Here is a 25,939-nt window from a genome sequence, read left to right on the forward strand (position 1 = left end):
GGATCTGCTTTCCAAGTTGTGAAAACCGCCCTTTCATCTTACAAGTGCGATGAAAAAGACCAATGGACCTAAGATGCTAGATGGCGTTAGTGTTTATTTTTTTGACAATACTAACGCCAGTTTCAATTTTTATAGTTCGCCCATACTCTTTGGTGTCGCCAATTATTGTGAATATCAGCTTTTGTCACTGTTTCATAGTGCGAAAAGGATCCACACAGAACTATATATAACATGTATACGCACATACGGAGTGGGGTTTCGCTTCCCTCAAGATTGGCTATCTTAGAAAAAATATATGATTTGGCCTGATAACGCACTTTTTCGTATTCTGATACACCATTAAATGTTGTATATCGCTCTGTTTTGTTGTTGCAGCAGTAGATGGGTAATAGTTAAAAAAAAGTAGTGTATTCATTTGGCATTTCTGTCAGCTTTTGAATTTTACTTGAATTACCATCATTAATTTTACTTGAATTAAAACGGAAGTACAGCTTTTGTTGAGGGTTAGGAGTGTAGTTTGTGGTAGATAGGCTCACTAGCGTCGATAGTTCATCGAGGGGCAAAGTCCAATGTGTCTTTCGAATTCAGACAAAGCTTTATACTCTCCCCCGAGCTCTTCAACTTTTTAACGAGTGGATCGTGAAGATAGAAATGAATAGGGAGCATTCATGTTAAGGTAGTTTCTCAATCATCTCTAACTTGTGGTGACTGACTAATCATACAGACCACATGGTCATTTTAGGTAGCTCCTTCCAGATGTTAAAAAATGTCAGTTAAGGTGCTGCCCCTGTTGGCCGGAAAGCTGGCATTGAAAGCCTACACGGATTACAAATAACGAGTCTTGCTACCCCTCTGAATCCGAGTGAGTTAGACGCAGGTTGTAATTCTTAATAGCTGCATCTATTATGCACACAATCAGGGTTGGGAACTAAGAGACTTGCTCCTGTATTTGCCTAACTCTGAAGACCCTTGTAGGAGAACAAGGATTCACAAATCAATTCAGAACTTTGTCACATGTGAAGATCCTGTGCGTTTTATACGCTTGTATGATTGTGAGACTTGGCCTCTGAAAGCAGCCGAGATAAACTTGCTCAGCACCATAGATCCATATGCACCTGAGGCAAGTACTTGGATTGCACCTACGAGCCCACCAATAAAATTGCTCTATCTGCTTGTTTTTTTAATTGAAGCTGAAAGTCAGCTTTTACACCATCATCACCTGCTCTAATTCGGCCATGAGCAGAAATAAATTCATAGTACGGTATGTCTAAATTTCTTATGGGAAACTAGCACTGAGAGGGGCACAAAGGTTTTTGAGCGGCCATGGGCCCACTTTATGCCTCCAATTATATAGACAGAAAATGCCTCTATCATTTGGCATCAAATAAGTCCAAAATGTACGGCTTTCAGCAGAACAATTAATGGAGAACAGGCGCAGGGGGAGGTGATGGGGTGAGTTCGGTCCTTCATTCCTTCTAATTGAAAAATTGTCGTGTGTTGCTGGTTCAAGATTGAAGGTGCCGCATGCCTAACTTTTCACAAAAAAAGGTCGTGGTGGGGGAGGGCTTCTTTTCACCATCTTGAAAGGGACTCTCAGGGATGGGTCTACAGACTAAAGTAAATCCCGGGAAGGTATTTTGATATACCTACCACCACTCCTTCTCCCTATAGAGGACAGTGACCTTTCAAAATCTGTGTTATGAAAGTGAAACCTTGCAAAACAGATCTTATGCTTAAATGAAGTGCCAGAAAACTGTTTTCAGCTTCACAACTTTGCTCAGTCCTAATCAAAGTATAAACACATACAACTGACAGTACTAAAGTACTGACAAATCCTATCCTCTCCACACAAAAAAGTGACCCTTTGTCCGCGTCTCCGGAGACGATTCCATACCTATGCGAACCTGGGGGATAAATGCACAAGTTCCGTCGGTGATTATACTTGTTCCGTAAAAGCTGTATTAAATTTAATTTATTGGTTCGGAGCGATTAAGTAGTACAGCATTTTTCCTCTAGAGGCGCTGAGGTGCGTGGGGTCACTTTTGGAGAGTTTTGTCAGTATGTGTTTATACTTTGGTCCTAATTTATGAGGTGTGAAAGATCTGCAAGCACATTTCCTAAATTTAGAAAAAAAAAACATTGATATGGCTTAAAATCCTACCTAAGTAAAAGGAATTGCATTTTAAGAATTAAAACCAGAGAAAAAGAAACTGATAACTGAAAATTAAGGTAATACCGTCCCAGCGTGTTTTTTTGGTCCTGGATTTTTTGCTGAAAGTTTTTTTTTTAACCTAACCCCTTTTCTTAGATAGCGGAAAGTTGCTAAACTAAAATTTTACCCCATAAATATTCCTTGATTTGAGATCGATACAGATTGAAAACCCTTGTAGTTATCCGAGTTTAATCAAATTATAAAATGTCTGATTTCTGCACCAAATCCGGTGGAAGAAGGCTAGAGGGGGGGGGGGGGCAACACAAACAGGGGCCTTGCCGGAAAAATTCAATATCTACCTATAAATTATAGATAGGTCATGATCAGAGATACCTTAAAGTGTTATCTTTTGCAATACTATATTCAGAACGTTGGGCTTCAGATCAACACCCGATTGCTGCTTAACACCTTGAGAACTAAATGTGTTTTCTTGCTCCTGATAATCAATTTTTTACTTCTAGTTTTGTCATTTGGTTCTCTACATTTTCAATCAGGTCTTTAAGATACGTTATAGATAGCAACAGTCACTCTGGCTTGTGTAATGGGATAGATTCTCAAGAAAATATACATCAAAATTCCCCAAAATTACCCAACAAATATCAAGCGTTCAATTTAAAATACCGAAATAAACGTAGTTAATTAAACAAAAATCTTTCCCACAGAAAATGTAATAAGTAAATCCGACTTCCCGTCTCCAAAGTATCCAATAAATATTAGCTTGACCCAATCTTATACGACAGGTGACCAACACCTGTGTTCGAATAATAAGCGCTCGAAAATACCAAACTGTCAAGGGAGTAAGATTTACAATACAAAAAAAAGTAGTCGCTCGAGATGCAAAATATATTTGCTAAAAATAATTGAGTTTTTTTTAATTCTAAATCCGAACCTATTTGTCTTAGTGAATTTAATTTTTGTTACCTTTTACAATTTTTAAAATAAATAAAATATACTTCTACTGAAAATTATGCAAAACCCTGCTGGAAATATATTACAATACAAAACTTTGGTAGTTCGAAAAAAATCCAAAAGTGATAGCTTAAAAGTCATAAATTAAGCGACACCTGTTAGCAAAATATTGCAGTGTAGAATTTTTAGTTGCTAGAAAAATTCCAGAGTGATAGCTTAAAAGTCATAAACTTTAATTAAACCCAAGTAGCTCATTGGTGCAAGCCAGTCCAATAGTAATGTAGGACAACTAGTGCAGCCAATAAGGACTGAGAAAATATACTTTTAGCAACGCCTAAACGTAACCTCCGGCATAGTTGCAGAGGATAGATAGTTAGAACTTAACAATTTTGGGCTAGTCTATTTTGAGTCTTCTACAGCCTTAGTTTGAGTTCAATTTGAGTCTTACACCATGATTGCGTTGTAATAAACTTTTGCAGTGTACAAACTTTGAATCATTTCCTGTGTTGTTAATTTGTTGATATAACAAAGAACTCTGCGACTATTATGTAAGTACAATAAATGCATCATTATTTTATTTTACTCTCTTGTGTTAATATTTCTCAAGCTCGACAGTCCTTGTGGCTCCACTCGCTCCTAAGGGAAACTGAAACTCATCAATCTGATTTCGACTCAGTATGGTCGTTAATATAAGCTCCCTACACGTACTCCTAGATTAAGCTCCCCACTCTAGAAGTTCAGCCTCCACTCAGGTAAGCCACCCGTGGACCGCTAACCAAGGGTTCAACTAAATATGCCTTTGGATAAATTAATCGGAAATTCTCAAAAAAGATATAAGAAGTAGTCGTCTCGAAAACCCTCCCATTAGATATAGACTTAACTAACCAAGCTCAGCTTCTCAACTTTTTTAAAAGAAACCCCCCCATTAGACTTGGTATTAAATTGGAGTGGCACTGACGAGTATATTTCCTTCACAGTTTGTGTACCAAAAGGACAAAAAAATACTAAAAATACTTTGCGTTCATCATGGTTGCTAGCTGCTCATTTGATAGAAATTTAATGCCTTTCATAAGAGTCAAAAGTGATTTGCGGACAAGTGATTTGAGGGGTGGGGGGGGGTGTTTCGGGGTTTATCTGGAAGGATCTCTCCATGGAGGAAGTTTTCATTGGGGCAGGGACATTACTATGAAGGGGGTGCCAGATTTCAGAAATTAAGACTATTTATAGATACCAGCAGTCACTCTGGCTTGGTATTAAATTGGAGTGACACTGACGAGTATATTTCCTTTACAATTTTTGTACCAAAAGGAAAAAAATACTTTGCATTCATCATGGTTGCTAGCTGCAACCTGGTAAAGAACGAAACACGACCCACATTTACCAAAAACTAAAGAAAACTTTAAAATAAAATGGCTAGTGAAAAAAAAAACATAATTTGTAGCTGATTCAGGAATAGTATTAGTTTCAGATCTGTCCACTCGCCGAATCACAACTATAATATTAGTTATGCTTTTTTCTTAGAGAAGGCCTTAAACTTGTTTTAAAAATAGGAAATTATCCTTTTTTGGACGACATTCAACGTCTTTTCAACCTAAAAAAAATCCTGTAGTCTAGATTTCAAAGTTTAATTCCCTAGATTGGTGGGACTGAAACTCAGCCACGGAATGATAGCCAAATTTTCGTTTTTGTTGAAATATTAAAATCTTAGAAGAGCAAAAAATAACAAACCGAAACTTGCAAAAAGAAAATAAACTTTAACTGGAAGAAACAGAAACCCCAGCTCAAGCCCCCAATTTCTCGTGATGAGCACCCTATTTAAGTATATTTCTAATGACAAAATCACAGGTGTAAATATGGTGAGTCAAACGCCGAAGTTATGTTTGATTAATTCCACAAAGCGATCCAAAAGTTTTCCGGTGACTTAGTAGCTTTTCAGTAGATTTTGATCTGAGACCAACTGACGTTCTTCATCAGAGGCATTATTTTACTGTAGTCTCAGTAGCCCCATAGGAGGTTTTGAGTAGTTGATCCTTGCCAAACTTACTCTGAACATGCTTTGAAATTATATTGCTTTGTACTTGTGATTTTACCCTTAATTATGTAAATTTTTACTAATTGATCTCCTGTAGACGATTTAGAAGAGACTTCTTTTATCTATCCGTAAGTTTTGGAAGTGTCCATACGAGCTTCCAACATTTTTATCCATTTTCCTAGGAGCGTCGACGAAAATCTAAGACAAACATGCTAATTAGTTTAAAAATTCCCTTTTTAGTCTTTGATGCTTGAATAATCTGTACTATTTACAGTGGACAGCCTTTAAATTTTGGCACATCTTAATCTACGGCGACGAGAAAAAAATGAACTTAACTTCAACTGAGAAGGCTTACGGCAGCAGTGGCAGTCTACATTGTCAGTTGGTTTGATGGTCCATGGAGCCTCCTTTGCTCACCATCGTACTCTAACATCCTCAATCAGCAAATCAAAATCACTCCAAATAGTCTTATTCCATCTCTAATTGATTATAATAGCATTCATTTCTCAAAGTACACAAGATTCCAATTAATTCAGATTATAATATTCTTTTCAATGCATAAATTTAAAACTGGAATTACTTCTTTTTCAAAGCACATGCACAAAACCGTTTTAACAGATCAAGAGACTATAAAGGACTCAAACACTTAAAGAAATAATTAAATTTGTTTGTTGACAGCAGATGTTTGGAATCAGAGCAGGATCCATAATGGAAGAAATTTTGATTGGCAATGCAAGAATAAGTTCAAGTGACAGGCATAAAAGACATAGAGTAGACTACAGAAGTAATTTGTTTTAGCGAGCTTCTTGCGTTTTTCTTCCATCATTAGCAAATGTTTCCGATACATTAATTTTTTCCGAACAAACAAAGTGTATGGTTGAGAAATGCTTTTTTATTGCTCTATTGCTGCCAGAATATAATTTATAAGACTGATGGCTATTTATCAGCTCGTGTATTGCAATTTAAGTTTTATATTAAATGATACCTATTCAAGTAAAGAAAAACCACTTAAATTAAAAAAAAACTACTTCACAAGAAAACTCAGTCTTTCTTCTTTTTTAGTGTTTTCTTGAAGTACTTTCATTGCCTTTTATTGTCAATTGACAAAAATGCAACGAAAAGAGGGAACAAGAATAAGCTAGACTTACTTTTTTGTTGGAAAGAAAAAGAGTATTTTCGGGCAAAACAGCCACTTTTAGGCTGGTTGTCCCCAGTGTGTTTGGACATATCATAAGGGGGAAAAATTCCCCAATTGTTCATTTATTTTTGAGAACAATGTGACAAGAATAAGAGTAAAGTAAAAATTTTGGAAAACATTTTCTAAATCGACTTGTGGCTGCAAAATCTACACACAATATTTCTTTGTGATTATTTTTATTCTACTATCCATTTTAAGTGTAATGTGCTCATCGACAAAACCTGTTTGTTCTTGAAACAATGTTTCAGGTTTACTTATGCTTAAATTGAAGCTATAAATATTTCGCAGGGGAAAAGCACACATATCATATGTATAAGCTTCATTATTTTGAACTCACTACTTGAAAAAAAGCAATACAGTAAGTGCTTGAGACCAAATCGAAAAATTCATTATACAAAACTATATGGAAGAACTATTTAAAATAGGATTTATTTTCAAAATTTGGCTTTTACAAGCCAGATGAACTTTGTGTTCTAGAGCATTCAGTATTCCTAACCACAGACAAAACTTATGTAATTCAGACAATCAATTTCGTGCCGCTGCTCATCTTTCCTCAGTCTTCCAGGCTTCTTTCCCGAAATAACGTCACTACACATAGGCTAAGGACACTTCGATACACAGTCCTTTTTTAACATTGTAAGGCGATAGGGTATGTTGTTGTTGTTGTTTGGGGTTTGACGCGTTCGACCGTCAAACCCCGACGTTCGATTATTCTGTGCCTTCTGTAATCACTAGCTTGCTTGGGTGTCACTTCAGTCAGTATTCATTGAGCCGGATCAGGTATCACTTAGTGTGCTATTGATTGGGGGTTATTCACCTGTAGCAAATGCCTCCGTTAAAAAACGAGAATCAGAGTAATTCAGCACTGCTTAGTCATAAACAATTAAAATACAATTACGACAGAATTAAATAAATAATGCAAATATACATCATTCCTGTCACATACTCCAACAATAGAAAAAAGTTGATAAAACATAGATAAAAAAGGAAAAAATATACTAAGACGCTTTTTATCTGTGGTCCTAAGATTCTAAAAAGAAGTCAAATTGGAACTTAGTAGGTCCTGCTATCTATAGACTATTAAGATCTTTCGCCAGTAAACATTCATCTGTTCTTCTTATTCCACATTTCCGTATTGAAAATGGCACCTGTAAGTACTTATCCTACAGTGTTTTTTTTTATCGCTACATAGTTTGATACTAAGATAAATCTTCCAATATAAAAAATTTTTAGTAAAATTACTTTAGCTACTTTTGGCTATCTTGGAAAGGGGTTAGGTTAGGAAAATGAAACTTTCAGGGATGAGTCTACAGGCTAAAGTATGTCCCGGGAAGGTATTTTGAAGTACCTACCTCGACTCTTCCCTATAGAGGGTCCGGACCTTTGATGACCTTTAAAAAATATTTGATTTATAGAAGTGAAATCTTGCAATTTTCAGGACCCTCTAGAGAGAGAAGGAGTAGAGGTAGGTACTTCAAAATACCTTCCCAGGACATGGGCTACTTTGGTAAATTTTTCAAAGTTCATATTATTGACTTACAAATAAAGTAAATCATTCAGGCATATCATTCAGTGCCCTTTTTTGTGCTCTTTCCTAATATAGCCTAATATTTGGAAATATAATATATTTGCTTAATTAATTTTGGAAAATATAATATTCACTTGTCAGAAATGAATTTTACCCCTATCCCTATATATACCAATTCAGTGTATATATTTGCACATTAATGGTGGGATTTAAATTTTATTTCTGATGTGAATGAGAGGTATGTTTAAACTTTACCCCACCCCCTAACTTGTAAATATATGTGCTGAATTGGCATTTTAAATTGGGGATAAATCCATTTATTTAGACAGTTAAAAAACAGGTACAAAAGTCCAGATATTTTGATCACATACTCCAACCAATTTTTTTTTTTTAGTATTTCTACTGAAGACAGTCACTGTATATGTGATTGAAAAACCTAGACTTTTGTACCTGTTTTTCACTGTCTAAATAGATAGATTTTTCCCCATTTTAAAGTTTATTTGTTTGTCTTAGAATGGCAGTCCTGTACTAAATGGACTCTTCTATATAGTGCTAGTTGGGTTAATGCTAATGAAATAAAATAAAATAGGATGAATATATAGTTTAGAAACAAATTTGGGCTATATATTTGCACAGTATTGGGGGGGGGTAAAGCATAGCCGATATTATTACATAACCTAACCTCGGTACCTTCCCCCCCTCAACCCCCCAAAAACAGCAGTTTAAATATCGTATACGCAATGAAAACCACGCAATGCATTGCATTGCTCTATGGCGGTGTCTTGAATTAACCCGTCAAAAACGGGTTTTTCGTGACTAGATTCCATTGCAGTATATAAAAGTCCGTTTTGTACAGGAGTACCCTGATAAGACACGCAAGGCCACTACTATTATTAGTGCTACCCAGAAAAAGTCGCAGTTTTTAAATTTAATTTGCATGTGGCCGACCTACTTCTGCCAATTATCTAATACTTATATTTTTTATCTATTTCTTAATATGTTCTTTTTAAATGACTAACCATATCTAGATTTTTCAGTCTGTAAATAATAGTTTTGGTCAACCGTCTAGGGCTAAACAAAAAGTAGGTCGTTTTCGGTTGGGATGACAAAGAGAATATTCAAGGAAAATGGGAACTTCCCAGGAGGGTGTAAAGAGGAAAGCTTTGAATTGACTGGGATGGAGGAGGAGCGTGCGTAGCTGTCTTGGCCTCAGGCGGCTTAATGCTGCGTTGAGGTGTTAGCAGTAGTTATAATAGTTTGAAACCGTATACTTCACAGAAATTCCCGGTTAAGTAATAAATTAAAAACGAAATTTTAAATAAGTAAAATAATTTCGAAATTATAGAATTAGTTTTCAAATATTTAATACTGCTACGTAATTTTGCATTTTCGGTGCAGTAGTTTAATATCTAATAAATATGTACTGAATCGAAAAAAAACCATTTAATTTTCAATTTCTGTTTTATTTTACTTCTTTGGGGGCATAAGATGAATAACAAACTAGTTTTCAAAGTAAACTAAAAAGGTAGAAGAATCTTATTTGCGCTCTTCGTTTTCACTTGTATTCATGGATTTTCAAAACTAAATTATACAAATACAAAGATGGTAATGTTCCGATAAAGGAGTAAGCCGATTTGTTTCTATCAAATTTTTCTAGAATTTATTTTGTTCTATTTCTAACGCTATTCCCCTCTTTAAAACTTGTATTATTCCTTTATATATTTATCTGTGTTTATGAAATTATTGTTTGTTTACCTCTGTTTTTCATAACTCTTCATGTTATTTGGTGATGAAAACGCAAAAAAACCTCATTAACAAATTGTTGATGCATTTTTATTTATTTTTTTTGTAGAGCCCGTAACATAAACACATGCAACATAAAATTTTAAAACTTATAGGGGTTGACAACTTAAGTGTTGTGTTTCACATTAGAAAGAAAAACCTTGTTCAAATTTGAAGACAGGATCCATTTGTCGTTGCGAAAAATTTGGTTTCATATCCGCTGTGGATGGACGCTTGGTTCTCGTAAAATTTACATGACTCATTTTTCTGTCCTTTTTTCTCTGACACTTTTCTTCTTGAAAACTGTTGGCTAAAATGAGGCTCGGTGGGATCAATTGAATCTTATCATGAGGATCTATGGGTGTTAATAGCTTAATTTTTATAACATTGAATAGAGTATAGAATCATTTTTGTAGTTATTGACGAATATAAACTAAAAATTTTGAGTTTTTTTAGAAACGGTTTGTTTTTATCAAGGATGTATTTTTTTCAATCTTTGACTACTCTTGTAGTAGTTCAAAAAGCGATAATTTTTTGAAAACCTAAGCAAATACGTTCTATCAACCACTCAAATTCGTTATTTAGTTTATTTTCCAAAATCTATTATATTGGGTTTTTTGTTCCACTAATCTAAATAAATTAAAAGGGGACTTTCGTATTAGAGTTTGGTATTACTCAATTACGAATGTATTAGAGTAATACTTTTACTATAATAATCACATTACTGGCCTATATAATTATGTAATTATATAGGCCAGTACTAAAACTATATCTCTCCTCCATATCTAGCTGATTATGCATATTTAAAATATAAGGCTTTAAACTCCAATACCAAAATTCCCTTTTAATTTATATAGATAAGTGGGATAAAAAATCCAATATAATGGATTTTGATAAAAATCCATTATATTGGGTTATATTGGATTATGATAAAAAGAGGCAATGATCCAAAGGTAATATATCATCTGTGGGTCATATGAAAGATTAATTGCATTGCTGTTGAGTTAAATGCTTAGTTCAGAGATAGAATGATCTGTTACCACAGAGTTCGAGAGACTCGAATCCCTCAAGAGTCGAAAGAGCGTCCTTTCACCGCTAGATTGTGAAGAGGTTCAGTTAAATGCACATTTTGTAACTAGACTGTATTTAAAGCGGCATCTACTGATATTTGTATCTTGTCTTACACTCACAGAACGTAGATGGTAGTAATGTAGTCTCGAGAACTAAGGTTGCATGTTTTAAACACCTTCTCTATTCGGCTTCCCATTGCATATCATTGGAGTAGAGGGATATATTTATGATGAATTTTGTTTCGGATGAGTCTCTGATTATTATGAGAGATAAAATTTACCTGATGGATTTGATAAATATATTTTATTTTATGGCTGTCTTTACATGTACACTAACTTGAGAGTTGATGTTTCAGATACCTCAAGTACCTTACCAAAAAATACCTGAAGAAGAATAGTCTTCGGGATTGGCTCCGTGTGGTTGCTGACTCCAAGGAAAGCTACCAGCTAAGATACTTCAACGTAAGTTCTAGGGTTTCTCGTGCTATATCTCTATTTGCAAATTTTATTAGGAGGTTAGAGACGGTGATAGAGATGAACCAATAATTTCTAAACCAAAAATTTTAAATTTTTAGGTGGGCAAGAAAACTGATTAAACGGACTAGTGGGTATCTCCAAAGCACTGTGAAAGCGACTTTCATATTTTATAAAAAAAAATCCTAAACTTTGAGTAGGGTAATAAAACTCATAAAACGGACCTATGGGTATATTCAAGGCACTGCAAAAGTGAATAGCAGATTGTTTTTTTTTTTTTTTTTTTTGAAAATTAGAGAGGATTGTAAAAATTAACCTATGTTTGCTTATTTAAAATCCAAAATTTTGAGGAGGGCAAGAAAACTGAACAAACGAACTTAAAGGAGCCTTCAAGGTGCTGTGAAAGCGACTTTCTGTTTTTATTGGAAGGTTAGAGAGTGTGTTCAGGATGAGCTAATATTTGCCATGTTAAAAATCCTGAACTTTGAGGAGGGGAAAAAACTAAAAAGGAAATCATGGGTACGTTCAAGGCATTTCGGAAGCAACTCTCAAATTTTATTGGAAGGTTAAACGGTGGTCAAGATGAGTCAATATTTGCCAAATTAAAAATTCTAAATTTTGATGAGAACAAGAAAACTTAAAAAAAATTGAGGATGATTTCAAGCCACGGTAAAAATGACATTAATAAAATAAAAACTGATCTGTTGAATTTAAACAAAATGTTCCGACATAAAATATCCTGCCTCTCGTAATCAATAATATTTGAAATTAATTAAAAAGAAAAGGTACAAATTGGTGAATTTATGTTCAATTTATCTTTGGGGGATCATACTGTAAACAGCTAAACAGTGGAATAAATTGAACCTTGTGTCTATTTCAATTTTCTAAAGATAATTTTGAGTGGGAGGGGGGATGATTAAGGTGACGTTTTTTTTTGTTTTTTTTTATTACAAGACAGCGCATGATAAAAATATTGTTCAGTATTTAAATTAAAATGAAAAATTATAAAAAATAAATTAACCTTTGTGTACCGGGTATCGGGAAGTTTTCCGGACTCCTGACAAGGCTGTATCTGAGGGAGGGGGTAAGGGTGTTGAAAGTCTCGGGAAAGTGTGGCCTAAATAGGAACCCTCCCACCCCATGTATTTGACAAATTTGGATGCTTCTTCAAAGTATTTAACGAATTTTGATATTTTTCGGTCAATATTATCTGATTGATTTGATAATTCATTTTACTGGTTAATTTGAGAATAATAGCTACAAATAAAGTGACTTATAATTTACTTGAGTGGCGGTTAGGTTATAACAGTTCACAATGTGTGTGTATACATAGATTTTGTAATGTTGTATTGTAGCGTCTTTGCCATATGTTCTGTCTATACTAGAATTTATAACTTCAATCCAAGTAATGTTTTCCCAAAGATATTTATAAATTTGGCTTATAATGCACGGGTTTCGAGTTTTGACAGAGACGGTTGAAACCAATGCTTGTTTGTTAAGATAGAAAACAGCGAATGAATGAGAAAAAACAGGCGACGCTATCCAGCGGGCTGTAAATTGACTAGATGGCACTACCTTTACTCAAAAGTATTTTAATATTCGAAATTTGATTGCTCGAGTTGCCACGTTCCAGGTTGAACCATCTCGCATTAATCCATAGCCTTACTAAAACCGATAGCAACAAGCCTTTTAAAACAATCAATTTTGTTCTGTATTAAACAATATCAATTATTCATTATTAAATAATAATTCATAGGTTTTGATCTCTTGCTGCTTAAATATTCCATAGAAAATTTGTTGTAGTTAAAGAAATAAACACATGACAATGCTGGAAATAACCACCGTACATGTCTTCATTCAGCTCTAGTGGTGCGAACATTTTGATTTCTTTCTGGGAGATATGAGCTTTCGCTTCGCAACCCAAATAATCTTTGACTGGAAAATTTCAACCATCTGTAGTGTTGCTAACATTTTTTTATTTTTTTTAATGTGCTTTCCCTTTGCAACTCAAATAATCTTTAGATGAAAAATAGATGGGACATACAGAAAGTGTTACAATCGTTGGTTTTTCTAGTTTTTTTTTATATTCAGTACATTTTTTTTTTTGCTAAGATTGCTGTGAATAATACGACTAACTGAAAGGTAAAAGAGGCTTTTAGGGCTTAAATTTTCCGGAAGGAGAAAGGTACGTGGAGGAATTTTCTGGGATAATTTTTTTCTAAATACCTATACCAAAATATTTGTGTGATATTACCCCTCCGTTCTGTCTTTTTTGAGGGTAACAGGGGGAGGAGTACTATCGCTGAGACCTTTGTACTAATGTACCCTAGTGCAAATAATTTGTGTATGTTGAAGTGAAATATCCCCTTGTTAACAAAAATTAATACTATGTCAACCATTTAATCTGTAAGGATATATTAGTCAAATAAGTATAAAAGTGAAGGAAACTTAGAAGATAGTGACTCTTGCAGTTTGTCATTATTTCGCGATTTATTAGTATTCTTCATCCTTTTTGAGATTTATAACATTTATTTATATATATATATATATATTAAGTATTTTTTATGTTTTTTTATATACTTTTATTTGTATAATATTTACATATTTATAAGATTTATATTAATTTGATATTATGTCTATAAACTGCAGTTGATCGAAGATTTCAAAGGAGTTTGCCTTGAATTCTCGAGTTTCTCGACTAGTTCTGGGAGACTTTAGTAGAAACTTGCTCGCTAGCCCATGATTAGCCGATTTAATTATCTCTTCCTGGATCCGCCATTGATCTCAAATAGCTTCAGCTATTCAGAGTTGTGTTTTCAGGCACCGGATTTGAAGCGTGTTTTGATCGGGCTCGACAAAAATCGTTTTCAGGTTCTCTATGTTCAACCCTGAAAAAATTTATAGCGTTTTTGTTCACGGGTTCCAAGCTTGTTGAACACGGGTTCCTCAAGATTATAACGTGCTAGAATGGAATGGTTGAACGCGGGTTCTGAGAAGACGTTAATAGTCATTTTGTAACTAAAAATTTTTTATGAAGAGTTTTGCTTTCATTTACAAATGTTATAGTGCTTACAATTTATTTTGATCAATATTTATTAATATGACAGATTGGAGAATCAATTAACAAATTTTGTATTTGTGCATATTCTATTTTTTAGATTAAAATAAAAAAAATAGCTTTAGATGTTCATTTTCAAGCACTGTATTTTCTTAGTAGACTGATTAGTTAATGTTATTCTTTTCTTTTATAGATTAACAACGAAGAAGAAGAGGAGAAATAAATTTGACTTCTCTTTTGTGGCATATTTTTGCTTTGCAATAAAAAGTTTGCCATTCATTATTTAGTTTCGATATGTATACTACTATAATAGGACTTATGGCTATTTTAATAATCATACTAAAAATATTGGCAACTTAGAAAACTGGGAACTGAGGCTACTGTCAAAATAATCGTTATCACCCTATAATATTTGGTACCCTTTAGCTTTTTTTGGCTTAGTCGGTTTTTTTTTTTTTTTTCAGGAATTAATATTTCTCTAAAATAAATTCCTTATAAAACAAAAAAAAAACGCGGGCGCTACACGGCGCGGGTTATTTTTTATTATAATCTACGACCAATATCCATTTTATTAGTTATACCTCGGAATCATTACGTACTTATGACGAGACACAGGCTATTTAGCCAACTTAGGATCAAGAAGCAGCTGGACCAATGCTTCCATTCGGTTCTGTCTTCTGTTGGTGGTCGAATAAACTTCAGCCACGCCTTGTCTCACTTGTGACCATGCTTTCGGAATCCCCCAAGCGGTTCAACATGTTTCGTAGGACTTTGGTTAACCGATGGTTCCTCAGGCCTTCGGTCACCCTAGTGCGTTAGCACCCTTTGAACTGGAGGTAGACATTTCGCGGGGAGTTCTACCACTTTGAGGTGCTAACGTATTATGTTTACTCTGAATCATACAATAGATTGGCTGAAAAAATAACTTTCATTTTTAATGTACGGGTTTATTTCATTTAAATAGCTTACTGTGTGAATTCAAAATTAATTGATCGAAAAAATTACTGAAACAAGGATCAGATTTTCATATGTAAACTCTACAAAAGGAAGACTAGTAAAATAATGTTTGATAGTAAAATATTAACGAAATATTCTTCGTTTTGTTGAAGTTTTTCTCTACCTATTTTGTACTTGCCTCCAATAATGGGTTTGCGTTGTTGCCTTGTTCTCAGACAGGACACAGGAGTAGAACACCCGTACTGGGTTTGTGCCCCCTCCTCCGATAATATTTTTCCGACTCGTAAAAAATCAACATGTGACGGGTTTTGTACTTTTTGTTGTAAAGTCCATCCCTCCAAAACATCCTTTATGTGCCTTTACATAGAAGACAGAGTAGACACGTGCTAGTGGTGAGAGTAGAGCCCGGCCGATATTGGGAACCTGCGTTATTGGGAAAAAAAATCGGACAAAAATCATTATTGGGAAAAAAAATCGGACATTGGCTGGTTCTTTTTTGTATACGCAACTTATCCAGAATATCTCGCCAGATTTCCTCGGGTAACTTGCTTGTCCAGTCCTATGGGGAGCCATCAGCTCAATCTATCCACTGAAGAGAGCAGCAGAGGTGATTCAATTGAAGTCAGAATATATTTCTTGTCAATACAGATCTGGTGCCGCAATATACGAGATGTAGGGTGAGCTCAAGAACTTACAACCTATGTTCACTTGCGTGGTAGAAATATTCAACATTTAATCGGTTAAAACCATGATACCTAGTCAGGGAGCAGCTTGGATAATTAGCTATTTTTCCGCATTTCGTCCCCTGAGAGCGGTTTTGTCGTATCTGCGACTTTTTCGGGAAGCGGAGTTAGAGCTGCCATCTAACGTGAAATTTTTTGCTCTATCCGATTCCGTCGACCATTTTGTTGTAGCTCAGCTAGAAGTGCCCCAATTTAAGATTTCTCGTTTATCGCATCTCACATTTTTCCGTTTTGTTAAGAGCGGTTTTGACGTACCTCATATGGGAAAATTACATGGGCATTTTTGTCCTGACTCAGTCAACGTATACTTTTGAAGAAGAAAAGATTCGGTTAAAGTTTCACAATGAGACCCAAGCGGACATTGTTTACATCCGCACAAGTTGCACAATATTTGCAGGAATCCAGGTACCTCATTTTTGTGGAATTGACTAATATTTTGTTCCAAGAGTATATCAAAATTTGATATACTCTTGGAACAAAATATTAAATAGGCTACAAATCAGGTAGCGTATTCAATAGGCTACCTGATTTGTTATGATTTTTGGTGCATATCAGTGGTCAGAATAAATCTTGGCTATGGTCATATTTTGGTAGTGTTTCCTTGTAAAGCAGCAGCCTATCTGTTAAGCAATTTACAGCTCTGGATCTTCCTGTAGCTTCAGCTGCCAAGCTTGGACACACTCTTAAAGATCTAAGTGATCTGACCCACACACAATATACAGGAGCTTGACAACCATCTAACTACAGAAATGATCTTTGAGTGCTTCTCCTTCACTGTGTGTTGCAATTACAATATTATGAAGATACTACTATTCCCCTACTTTGTTTTGATCTGGAGAATGTTTTTCCGCTGCCCCGGGGTAATGTGTCTTCCTTTTTCTATAAAAGGAAGATAACTGCATTCAACCTCACGGCAATTCTTTCATTTCAGATAAGGATTGGAGAGAAAATCAATGAGTTATACTGTTGCATTTGGTCCGAGTTTGAGGCTGGACGTGGAGCAAACCAAATAGCTAGTGGACTAGTGGCCATACTGGAAAAAGTCCTTGATACTTACCCTGATATCTGCCAGTTAATTACTTGGTCGGACTCCTGCGTGTCCCAGAACCAAAACTCAATTATAAGCTTCGCCATCCAAGATGTTCTAAGAAAATTTCCGCACTTAGAACAAGTGGTTATGAAGTATTGTGAACCATGTCATTCGAGTATACAGGAGGTTGATGCTGTACATAGCACTATTGAGCGGGGGCTAAAGCATCTTGATTTGTTTCCCCCACTAAATCTGGTGAGGAAGTTACTAAAAGTAAGAAGGATACATCCTTTTAATGTCCTGCAAATGACCCAGTCAAAGTTCTTTGACTTTCAAAAGCCAGCAAAGCTGTACAAGTACTCGTTGGTACCGTATTCAAAGGTAAAACAACTTGAGTCCCGTTAGGATAACGCTAAGAGAGTTTGGTTCAAAACTTCCTTCTCTGGAGACTTGCAAATGGCTACTATATTACAAGAATGTACTTCGGTTAAAAAGTGTCCCAACACTTCGGCTGTCCGTGTTGTTGAACGTCTTGTTTTGCCCAAACTTTGTGGCAAAAAGATTGATCTACCTGAGGCGAAAATCAAAGATGTCAAGTATCTCTTGAAGTTCATCCCCAACCAAGACAAGGAGTATTTTGAAACCAAGATTGAACAGTACTACACGGCCAAGGGGGGTGCTGAACGTTTGGAAGCCTCTTCGTCTACGCTATATCCCTGTCCAGAGGAGGATTCCACTGAAGCAAAACGGCGGCCGGCAAAGAAACTCAACAAAAAATAAACGTGTCTGACGTTTTTTGTAATTTTTATACTTTTTAAAATAGTATTGCTGCATCAGAACTCGTTTGTCGTATCTTCATGGTGAAAAGAATAGGCAGCACACACCATTTTATCGTATATAAGTTTACTCCCATTTCGTTAAGGGCGGATTGTCGTACCTGTATTTCATTTCAAGTTTCGACAATGAAAACTTTACCTTTTCCATCTCATGTTAGGAAGACCTTCCTTGTTATTTTTTCTCTTTTTTTTGATGTATTTGCGAAGAAAATCGGTTGTACCGTGTAAGTTCCAGCAAAGGTGAAATTTTCAAAGTCGTTTTTCTCGGAATTTTGAAAACCTTAGTTACGACAAAACCGCTCTCAGGGGACGATTTGTTGGCACGATACTGGACGATTTTGTCGACTCATTCTTTAAATCCATCCTCCAATTAAAGTCCTAACTTCACCCCTGTATCCAGTGTGCCTAGAATGGATTCGTTATTAACAGACCTTATAATATGAATATAAAGTAAAGTTTTTACATTAATATCTTAATGATCAAAACACTAATTTATGCTATTGAAATTTGGGTCTCGAATAATCAATCTCAATAAATATCTTGCACTTCTTTCAATAAGAATTTCGCGTATTTGTGTTTATGTAACTAAACCGCTTAAAATAGTTCTGCTGCAGCTGCAGCTGCACCTGCAGCTGCAGGTGAAGATTTTTAATGGAGTAGCTCAGTTCTGTTGATCTTATCAAGGTGCTTTTGTAGACTCATCTTAATAACGCCTTTATAAAGTGCTACGTGGCAGCAAAACACTTTCGTGGCTTTTCTTAAGCTAAAAGATTTTGAAGCACATGAGGGTAAAATCATAATGTTCAGGGTTGAAAATAATCCACTGGAGGTTTAGATCCACCCCTCTTATAAAATTGACCGTTCAGTCTCCTTAGTGCGTGAGAACTAAAAAGTTCAATGAGATTGATTTTGGAATAACAACTTTTTTTGTGTTTATTTTAACTGTATAAGTTAATTATGAAAACTATATTCATATTCTGAAAAATATTTTGACACTGACGTCTTCTTTCATTCTTTTTATTTTTTTCAGCACTAGCGGGGTGCTGAAAAATCGTAGAAAGCTGTCTAAGGGCTCATCTGGAATATTTAAGCGTATAAACTTATATATGTTTCTAGACAGAATAAGTGTAAGGTGGAATATGGCACCAAAAAATGGAATATTTTTGTTATGTACCTTTGAAATCTTCAAGATCCAAAACCCTTAACCGGATCCGTAGAACTCCACCTCTAATGCTACTCCCTCATAGTCCCCTTAGTATGCAAAAAAAACGAGTTTTGAAAAAAAAACTGGCCAATTAAAAAATGTTTTCACTCAAATTTAAAACTTATTCCAAAATAATTTCAGGAAAAAATTATTTCGAAATAATGATAAATACTATTTATTATAAATAAATACTATTTATGTTTATCCAACGGTAAAGTAAAAGTACTAAAACACGTTTTTGGGAATGTCCAAAAAGAGCTTGAAAACTTGATATGCCTTTGCACTATCTATCTACAAGTGAAAATCAAGTTGCCATCAATCCATGGCTAATTGGAGAAAACGCTAAGACAGATGGTAGTCTGAGTGAGAAGTACAACTGGCGAAATCCTTTTTCAGAAATGTATAAAAATGATGTCCTGAGTCCGTTGATTTTTGAATTACAATCAAGTTGACATCAACCAATGGCTAATTGGAGAAAAAGCCAAGACAGTTGATAGCCTGAGTGAGAGGTACAACTGGCAAGATCCTTTTTCAGGAATGTATAAAAATTACTGAATTTGCTTAGACTCACAGGCGAACAAGTAACCTAGGCCTAACAGACTCACCTGCTTAGAGTCTCAGACAAACCACTATGTCTTAGGATTGACACTTGACCAACAAGTCTTTTGGACTCGCAGGCGAACGGGGAGGCCTACATTTTTCCAAGTGTTTTGGTAAACAGCCTTGGCAAACAGCGGGAGTAGCTATGATTCTCAAATTAAACAAATTACTTGTGTGTTAGCTTTTGGAGAGAAACGCTTGCCTAGAGTCTCAGGCAGGTTGACCAAATATTAGAATCGACACATGATCGTTAAGTCGCCTGGAATTAGAGGCAAACAAGCATCTAGTCCAAAGCCTAACAGGGCTGGCCCGCCTGCCTAGAGTTTTGGGCCAGGTTTAACGTCCAATTCATAAGCTCAGATAGTTGCACTAACAAAAACTAAATTAAATATTGGGTTGACCGAGAAGTCACTTGACCATGCAAGGATTGTTTTACAGAACCAGGAAATCCAGAAATGATATTGTGAAATAACGTGTTCCCATCTCTCTTTCTATGTATGCTAGGATTAAGGAAGCGTGGTGAGAAGAACTTCCTCTTAAGGCAAGGTTTAATAAGGAGAAAATAAAGTAGGTAATACCTCAAAGGAAATTAAATAGCGACGAAGAACACACTGCTTTTCTATAACAAACACACTTAGAAACAATAGGGGAAATTTCCTCAAGACAGTGGAACTCAAAACAGTGAATATTTCGACCCTATGTCCAAGGATATATATATATATATATGTATATATATATATATATATATATATATATATATATATATATATATATATATATATATATATATATATATATATATATATATATATATGTGTGTGTATATAATGATAACTTTATAACTAAAATGTTTTTAAAAACATAAAACAGCCCTAGCATCATTACTTCAACGAAGTTCAACCAGGACTGATAAATAAAAGGATGTGATATTCTTTCAGACGAAATAAAATAATTAAACTGAGCTTACAGCTAGCTACTTTAAATTATTTGAGCTTATGAAGGGATTAACGGGATGCTACCATTTCATATAACCATCAAAAGCACTAAACGTCATTTCGTCGACAAGGAAAATTCATTAGAACATCGACAGTCATAACATTGAAACGTCAGGACATCCACAGTCACAATCGCTACACGTCAGAACATCGACAGTCATAACACCAATACGTCAGTTCATCGACAGTCACAATCGCTACCCGTCAGAACGTCGACACGTCAGTTCCTCGACAGTCACAATCACTATCCGTGAGAACGTCGACACGTCAGGACATCGACAGTCCCAATCGCTACACGTCAGAACGGCGACAGTCATAACACCGATACGTCAGTTCATCGACAGTCACAATCGCTACCCGTCAGAACATCGACACGTCAGTTCATCGACAGTCACAATCGCTACCCGTCAGAACGTCGACACGTCATAACATCTAAAAAAATTTATAGATGTTGTGACGTGTCGATGTTATGACTGTCGACGTCCTGACGGTTAGTGGTTCTGACGGATTTTCCTTATGTAAAAAAATTTATAAGTTTATATAATAGTAATTAGTATATAATAGTTTAGAAACAAATTTCGGCTATATATTTGCACATCAGGCGGGTGGGGCAGGCCTAAAGCATAGCATATATTAAATACGTAACCTAACCTAGGTACTTTTCCTCCCTAAACCTAAAAAAAAACTAGTTTTAAATTTTAGATGTTATGACGTGTCGATGTTATGACTCGACGTTCTGACGGTTAGTGGTTCTGGCGGATTTTCGTTATGGAAAAAAAAATTGTGAAAATTGAATTGAAGTTATCAAGTATTTTGCAGTAGGTTGCATCAAGACATGGCTAATTGTAGATAGAAAGAGAAAAGGCCAAGACAGATAGTCCAAGTAATTGAGAGGCAAATGTTTAAATGTTATGACATGTCAATGTTATGACCGTCGACGTTTTGACGGGTAGCGATTGTGATTGTCGATGAACTGACGTGTCGACCTACTGACGGGTAGCGATTGTGCCTGTCGATGTTCTGACGGATAGCGATTGTGACTGTCGATGTTCTGACGGATTTTTCGTCGATGTTATGACGGATTTTGTCGATGTCCTGACGCCTTCCCGGGATAAACACTAAATCGCTTTTTACACTAAAGTTTTTATTGTTTTAAAAAGTAGAGTTGGGACAGAGTCAAATTATAGCGTAAAGAGCGAGGCGTTGAGGAGGGGACAGCCCCTTTCATATAAGGAATAATTTCTGTTCATTTTAAGTTTTAATGTCGCTTCATACTTTCAGTTAAAAAAAACTTATTTTTTTAAATTTAATTTTTGAACGTTTTTCAACTAACGCAGGTTCGAATTTGGTTCACCTTTCATGAAAAATTAAAACGAAATTTGCAAATTAATTTTGGCAGATTTATTCCGTATATGAACAGTTGCCACCTCCTCAATAACTTTCTCTTTACGCTAAAGCTGTTAGCACTTTTTAAAAAGCTTCCTATTCAAATTAAACGACCTCCGTGTTTCAGCAGCCGCTCTTAAAAAAATTGGTACAAAAGTCAAACTTTAACATAAAAGAGCACAGTATTGAGGAGGGGGGGGGGGCAACCCTTCATATATGGAATAACTTCTGCTCGTTTTCAAATAAAGCCGCTAAATCTCGCTCGCCCTCTATGAAATATACCCCTCCCAAGTAAATGAAAATATACGTTGACTAAGCTCTGCGTGCATGAATTTCAAGATATATGGAAGAAAAGACTGCTTTTTGTATATCCCGAATACAGCTATAGTTTACGGTGCTGAATGTGAATCTGATGAAGAACTGGAGGAAGGCTTAAGCAGAGAGCAGATCGATGCCGACGAAGATGATCTACCCGATGTCATAGATGAGGATATTGCTAATACCGCGTCTGATATGAATGACCCTGACAAGTTGGATGAAAAAAGTGCATGTGATGAGCAGTGTTGTTACTAGCCAAAATGTTTTTTTTTGGGGGGGGGGGGGAAGAGAGTTTACGGACTGTTTTTTGTCAATAATTATCATAATGTCCGTTTCGAATACAATACGTAAAATCACTGCATGAGTCGGTAAAACCGCTGCATTTACCAACCGAGATTTAGATATCGGTACCTATTATGTCACTATTTTAATGCTGTTTATTTAACCAAACGGAAAGTTGTGGCACCATCTATAAAATCACATCAGGAGTCGGTAAAACTACTGCGTTTACCGACCAAGTTCGAAATTTCTGTAGATGAAATGCCAGTATTTTCGTGATCTTTATTGAACCGAACAAAGAATTTTAAAGGCATCGGAAAAATCGTGGCACAAAGTGGCATGATTTTTTCGAATTAATTTTGTTACCGAGTGACCAAAAAGATTGGGGGCGCCACCCCCCCTTACGTGACGGCCCTTGTGATGAGTGGACTGAAACTACATCTGACTCTGGAGGCAGCACTATAGATATAATTTTTATTTTATTTAACTAGCTCTTGTAACTAATGCTTTTTCAGCTAAGAAGAAGCTCTAGTCTAGCTACAAGACAGTCTCGGATATTCAGAACCTGTAGCTCAATATTAACTTTAAAGCTGGCCCAAAACAGAGCCAGAAGCTTGCAGCACTGTTACCTTAGATCTTAGAACAAAATATGTAAGGTTCGGCAGTTTGCAAAGAAGAGAAAAGGGCTTTATAGTATAAGTCGGTAGAAAAGGTGGCTCTAGTGATTTATCAGTGTTTGTTTTCAACGAATTTTAGACACAGTGGATGCATTAGTAGTTGCAGCCTAGTAAAGAGCAAATCTCGCCTATAGTAACCGAAAATAAAAAAACAAGTTTTTAGAAAAAAACATTCTATACAAAAAATTATTTGATGCCGATTCAGCAATGGTAATTAGAACCTCCATTAAACTTCAATGTTAATCTTAGCACAAAAACAAGTTTCTCTTATTTTCGAAAAAAGCCCGAAACCTCTCGAAAATGGGATTGGATCAAAATAAAAAGTACACCATTGAAATCGCCATGTCCGAACACCCTAACCAGACGTATACAGTCCCAACCCCAAAAACCAAAGAAACTCGTATTTTAGCATGGACATGCAGTCCAATGTGCAGTAAAAACTGATGGAACACTCGAAACAAAAATTATTCTAAGTGACAAGTTCAAAGTATGAACTTCAGTTTGTTTTCCATTTTATTCAAAGCTTTTGTATTTGAAAGAAAAGTTTGTTTCTTTTATTTCATAGCCTGTTGATCAATATCTTGAGATGGCAAGAAGGAAATGGTGGTATCCCCAGGTCCTCTAATAGGTTTTATAATTGCCTGTGCAGTCGGAGTAGTATTGTATGTGCATGTACTTGATTAAAAATAAGATGGATTAATGAATTTGGGATGGTTTCAAGGCGGTTTCTTCACGCAAGCTTGGAAATTACAGCGTATAACTCGCCCAGTATAGATGACAGTGTGCAACATCTTAAAAAAACCCAGCGGTTTTTTGTATAACAACAACAGTTTTCTGTTTTTCCAAAAAACAGAACAGAAAGTAGAAACAGGTCACCTGTTTTTGACAGACCTTCTGTTTCTGTTGTGTTTTTTCACCTGTTTCTGTTTTTCTGAAAAACAGTAACAGTGCCGAACAATTCAGGGGCTCCTTGCAAAAGAGATCGTTCGATCGGAAATTAAAATTTCTAGTGCCTTTTGTAAGAGTCAAAAGTGATTGGAGAGCAAGAAGTCACTTCCAAGGCTTGTCTGCAGTGTCCAAAAAAGATACACAGGAGGGGGTGGGGGGAATAAATTCACGCCTGAATGCCTTAACCATCCTGGAATAGAATGAAGTTTCGCCATTGATGGCCCATCTGGTAGCCTCATAGGAAGGGTAATAATAGACAAACTTGCTAATGCCGGCAATAAATCACTGATTTTTTGTGTCCCATCGGGATCCATCAATCCTGCACTGGCATCGTCCGCACGACAGCAAGCCTTTTGAGGGCGATCATCAACACCTTGAAAACGATGACCCTGCGCTGCTCACGCAAACCAGATTCTCTGGTAACCTCCAGCCTCAATCTTCAAAATGACAGTATGGGGTCGGTCGAAGAATTTACCTACCTTGGTAGCTTACCCACCTCAAGCAATAATCACTTACAAGATATCAAGAGATGCTTAGCACTTGCAAATTCCTAATTTAAGAGTCTGTTGCCTATCTGGAGGAACAAGAGCTTATCAACAACGCTTAAAGTGAGGCTATTTAACTTGATTACCCCCCTCCCGCATCTCCATTTATACCTGTGAATCCCGGATTCTAAAAACAGAATATAGGTACCGTCTTGCTGCCTTCGAAACAAAATCCCTGGGACATATTACCAGTATCATTAATAATGACAGAATATCCAACATCGAGGTTCTCCGTAATCTGAAGGTTTAAATAACCATCCTCGACAGAAAAAAATACCTGCAGCAGCTTATGCAAATACACAGTATGGATGGCACTCGTCTCCCAAAAATAACCTTTGAAGGTCAGGAACATGGTTCTCGACCTAAAGGCCCCCCCCCCCAAAAAAAAGATGACGGACAACTTCTCGTCGCTTAGCTTACTAAACTCCCTCCACCTGGCAAACGATAGAAGTGCATACAAGAGTTACATCAATGGACTGGTGAAAGAAGAGGCCCTAAAGACCTACAAGGATGGATGGGACTTAAGTCAAGTCACCTTAGTTATTAGTAGGGATCGCTAGTTATCCTCAACTAAATCTCACACTCATTTGGAAGTCACTATTAGGTAGGTGCATCAATTCTAAGGAAAGGGCTATTGCATCTACCAAGAAGTCGTCGTTGATTAATGTCCACGTCAGCCACAAGAGTATGCCACTGTTTGCACCTATTTCTCTCTAGAGTGCAAATTGAAGTAATTTAAAATCTCAACAACGTAGCTGAAACTAAAGATCATTTATTTCTGGAAACGACCTATCTCGTTTGTAAACTTATTTCTAATTGATGTATTCTGAATAAGCTGGTTTTGATATAGCTTCTCAATCCTTCTAAATTGCTTTAAGTTAGGATCTTATTTCATATGAGCTGAATCTGACTATTTTCTTCAGAAACAAGATTGAATGAGTTATTTTTACTTTCGGTTTTAAGATAAATAATAAAAATAAATAAAATAAAATCAGAGCAAGGAAATTAAGATGAGTCTTGTTATTTGCTGTCGTATTTACCGTTGAGTTGTTTAATCGTTACCTGTTATTATTTCCTTTTTATCGTTTTCTCATATTTTTCATTATGTTTTATGCTATTTATCGTTATTTTTTATGTTTTATGCAACTGATTTGTTTT

The 25,939-nt window shown here is 35.7% G+C and overlaps 1 long non-coding RNA gene across 1 annotated transcript; it reads left to right on the forward strand.

The window, feature by feature from the left end:
• The first annotated feature begins 8,584 nt into the window (after positions 1-8,584).
• On the forward strand, positions 8,585-14,542 carry LOC148953782 (uncharacterized). Its single transcript, XR_016143768.1, has 2 exons — positions 8,585-11,193; positions 14,457-14,542. It is a non-coding gene; the product is annotated as an uncharacterized LOC148953782 (long non-coding RNA).
• The last annotated feature ends 11,397 nt before the right edge of the window (positions 14,543-25,939 follow it).

The sequence above is a fragment of the Artemia sp. Qi Xiang Cuo genome, chromosome 3, assembly GCF_049724085.1.
Source record: "Artemia sp. Qi Xiang Cuo chromosome 3, ASM4972408v1, whole genome shotgun sequence".
NCBI classification, from domain to species: Eukaryota; Metazoa; Arthropoda; class Branchiopoda; order Anostraca; family Artemiidae; genus Artemia; species Artemia sp. Qi Xiang Cuo.